Source organism: Cynoglossus semilaevis, chromosome 14 (genome assembly GCF_000523025.1).
Source record: "Cynoglossus semilaevis isolate Cse_v1.0 chromosome 14, Cse_v1.0, whole genome shotgun sequence".
Taxonomy (NCBI): Eukaryota; Metazoa; Chordata; class Actinopteri; order Pleuronectiformes; family Cynoglossidae; genus Cynoglossus; species Cynoglossus semilaevis.
In genome coordinates, this window is record NC_024320.1 from 581,303 (window position 1) to 586,120 (window position 4,818).

Here is a 4,818-nt window from a genome sequence, read left to right on the forward strand (position 1 = left end):
AAGAACTGAACTAAAGAACTAAACCAAAGAACTGAACTGAAGAACTGAACTAAACCAAAGAACTGAAGAACTGAACTAAAGAACCAAACTAAATAACTGAACTGAAGAACTGAACTAAAGAACTGAACTATAGAAATGAACTAAAGAACTGAAGAACTGTACTAAAGAACTGAGGCTAAAGAACTGAGGGGAGAAATAACTACAACTGTTTTGTAAAACTTTTATCTTTTTTTCCCATCATGTCATGTAAAAGAAAGATGGACACACACACAGTCACAGTGTGGGAGGTAACAAGCATGAAATGGAGTCGATTTGTGACTGATGTGAAAAAAGAGCTGAGTTTTTATTATTTAATGAGGAGAGTCCTGAGAGGAGTGGCAACACACACACACACACAAGCACACAAATATTCTAAACCTACAGTATTTGTGTGCTCAGGTTCATAATTTTTTTTATTAAAAAAAAAAGTCAATTTTGCCAAAGACAAAATTTTTGCAACAAGTCATTGTTTTTCTGCCTGATCCTCAGATATGCTGTAACTGACACCTTCATTAAATGTTTAGAGGTGTCTGGTTTTCACCACTGTGAGTGTGTGAGTGTGTGTGAGTGTGTGTGTGTGAGAGAGAGAGAGAGATAGCTGAGTGAGATTGTTACCGCACACCTTTATAATTCAGCAGCTATTTGGTCGTTTAGGAAAAACAAAAGGCACAAGGAAAAAGCACGAAGAGCAAGAGAATCACCATCACCATGAACTTCATAAGTAATAAATCATCTCTTCGAGAGAAAGGCTTCAACGTCATGACTTCATTTTTTTTTTTTTTTTTTTTACTGAAAATCTTTACTCGATGAGATGTTGTCTATGTTGTAGAACCCAAAAAGATAAAAGATTAGAGGATAAAAACGTATTTATAACAAAAAGGAGATGAAAAAAAAAATCCCATAAATATTTGTTAACCTGTCAAATACCTACGTGTGTTGATTAGAGACAAAGTCAAGACTTAATAAGAGAGAAATGTGAAAGTAAAGTTAATAATCTGCAATAAAAAAGGTAATTTTCCATCAGAGTGCAGTTTTCCTGGACAACTTTACATAAAACTATATTTAAAAATACTTTATGGTGACCTTTTTTTTTTCTAGAGACTTCCATGCATATGGCATACTGGACGTAAGTGTACCACTGCTGTAATGATTGAATGATAACAAGCCTCCAGTCACTAGGTGGCAGCAACTCATACAGTGGTTTCAATACCCAGGGATGTGGACTGAGAGAGAGAGAGAGAGAGAGGAGCGTGAAAACATTTTCTGTCCCCAAGGGGGAGCATGACAGAATATAATTGAGACCCACTTGGTTTAAACACGTCATACTGTACATGATTAAGGGCTGTGGTGCCACCTGGTGGCCATAAACTATATTTAGACTAGGCCTGTTAATAAATATGTAAATATTTATCTATCTAAAGTATATATACCTGGCCAACTAATTTACATATGTCTGTATATCTATCTAACACAGGCATGGGCAAACTAAGGTCCGGGGGCCGGATGCGGCCTGTTCATCTTTTTAATCCAGCCTGCCAAACATTTTCCAAATGATATAATTTATTTATATTTTCAATATACTTCTGCATTTTCTCTGCAATACCACATTTTCCCAATAGATGGCGTAGAAAATGATAAAAGCATTTTAGCATTTTAGCCTTAATGCATGACTTTTCGTCCCCTCTGATCAATTTTAGGACAATTGTGGCCCACGTCTGATCTAATATATATATATATGGTAATATTCTGCTCTAACATTTGGTTATAATACACTGTACATGCTATTATATTCTGCTGGAACTGTTTATACATGTGTACTTAGTTAACTGTTTAAATACTTTTTTGTGTTTATACATAATATAGAAAAATGTTTAAACAACTGTCAAATTATAATACCATAGAGATAATACAGTGTACCACAGTACAATATGCACTGAACTCTTAATAACAACAATGCACATAACTATAACAGTCCATGCACTGTTTCAGGGGGTTTTCTTTATTTCTTTCCCTGTTGTGCTGCTGTTCTTATATTGTATTACTTTAGCCTTGTGTTTTTATGGTGCTGTACTGCTACTGGATCCTTAATATGTCTTAATAAGTCGGACTGAAGAGGTCCATCGTAAAGCAGAGCAGGTGACCAGGCTTGATTTAACCTAGTGGGTGCTTAAATCACCCGAGGGTCACAAGTCACTGTTGACATTAAGAGAAAGTCGCCCAGATTAGTATCTTTGCCCCTAAATGGCAGGGGAGTGGACTCGAGTCGCATGACTTGGACTCGAGTCGGACTCGAGTCATCAATTTGATGACTTTAGACTCGACTTGACCAAATGTAAAGAGACTTGCAACTCGACTTGGACTTTAATTAATTAATTAATGACTCGTGACTTCACTTGGACTCGAGCCCTTTGACTCGACAAGACTTGATACTTTCTCCAAAACCCAAAGTGATCTGTGTAAATACATTATTGTTTTATTTAAAAGGACTCGAAACAGAAACGTAAGGACTTGGGACTTGACACTTTTCAGTCTTGACTTGGACTCGACTCGGACTTTGCCTGTCTTGACTTGAGACTTGACTCGGACTTGAGTGCAAAGACTTGAGACTTACTTGTGACTTGCAAAGCAACGACTTGGTCCCACCTTTGCTGAATGGTGATGAAATGACCCCCCGGCAGGCTTGGCCTACCTCTAGCACAGTTCAAGGACCTGAGGACAGCTTCATATAACCAGGCTGAACAGTGAGAGAGAAACGGCTGCCGGTGAATGCCATTCTGACAGGTATGGTAAACTGTGAGGACGCCAGTCAACAATCTACTGTTAAAAGTGTTCAAGTTTGATCCAGTTGACATCACGCCAGAACAGAACAGTCTTCTAAGTCACTTCTACTAAGTTTGAACAGATTTATTTACATGATACAATTTATTCTGTATTAATGGAAGATAAAGCACACTGCTGTGTATAAATAAAGAGGTTTGTACGAACTCACATAACTAAAGTGTAAAAAAAAAAAAAGTTTTTTTTTTTAAAAAGGACAACACAAGAAGCAAAAAAAAAAAAGAATGAATAATCCATGACTTTCACAAGGTTCACTAATCGCTAGACACACGCGCACGCAGTAGACGCCCCCCCCCCCCTGCCCTTACTGTGAATAAACGTATCAGATCATTATAAAAAGGAGTAGAGATTATTAAACAGTGAAAATAGAACTAAAGGGAAAAAAAAAAAAAATGGAGTTAAAATCAAACAGGCTGCTCATCATCATCATCATCACCACCACAACACAGTCAACTCTATCAACTAATTCGCTTTTAATTGTAAATAGAAAAAGAATTGAACGGCACAGGTCAGGTGACACCTGTGGTCATGTGACTGTTTCAGTGGATTTTGTTTTGATTTGATTTTTTTTTTTTAAATAAAGTCACAGCATTAAATCTAATCTAAAGAAACGGATGAGATTTTTTTTTAAAAACTTTTCCTGTACGTGCTCGCCCTGCAGACAGACAGACGGACGGACGCACACACATACACACACGTACACTGTCAAACAAAAAAAAAAAACAGTCTCTTTAAATTAAGGCCAGTGTTGACAGGACACTGGCAGCATGAAAAGCATTCATTCACATCATTCAGACCAGCTCAGACAAAACACACACACACACACACACACACAGGTAACGACAATGTGCCGCTTTGCTACTCAAGCCAGCAGAGAGCAAGCACGGCAGAGACATCCCATCGGCCCAGAGCAGTAACAGTCACGAGTTCTAACGCTGAAGTCTGCAGCTGACTGGACCCCTTTTCAATGGTAGAGGACAGGGGTCAAAAGGTGAGGTTTCTCTAAAACTGGACTCTGCAGCACCTTAAAAAAACCAGTTCATGACCAAATCACAAGGTTGAAACGAGAGCGAGTGCCGATGAAGCGACCGTAGCGCCTGTACTGAAAGCTACACTGAGACAACGTCAACAAATATGGCACCGGATGTGCCGCAGTTTTGAGGAGCGTCCACTGGATCTACACCGAGCTGTTCTCTTAACCATTGGCGAGCTAACATCAACATGCTCAAAGCTACATGTTAGCATTGGGGGAAACAATCTGTCTGTTCAATGACGTCAATAAAGGAGCAGATCAATCACAGATTGGTCGGTGTTTCCACCGGAAGAGTGAGTGAGGATCAACAGAGATTCATTCACCAACGTACGTGACCTCAGTAATGTCCAGCTTTAGGGAACACTCCCCCCTTAACCCCCCCGTCCCCAGACCCAGAACAGAACAAAGCTGAAAAACACATGTGAATTTCCATGCACTGGAGGAAAAGTCCTGAATTGAAGGAACCAGACAAGAAAATAAAAGGAAGGATAATCAGTTTCTTCACTTCACACTGAAGCTTGGGCTCAAGTCTCTCTTCTTTGTTAAATGTTATTGTTCCTGGTTTTTTTTTTTTTTTTTTTCCTCTCCCAAAGTCAAACTCCAGAGTTATTCATATTCTTTGAATCTTGTCGGCGACCACCACCGGGTTCTCTTTGCGGATCTTGGCGGCGGCTTCGGCTTTGTAATCGTACGGACAGTTGTGTTTGTCGGAGTAACGGTGGATTCCACAGAACAGGTTCCCACAGCGGCAGTCAAAGCCTGGGATCACACAAAGCAGGTCAGTCTAACAAACAACAACGGCCGCTCACACCAAACAGGCTCTGTTGAGTGACTGACGGTTCGATTCCCCTTAGGGCATACGTGTCAAACTCAAGGCCTGGGGGCCAAATGCGGCCCCCCGCGCCATT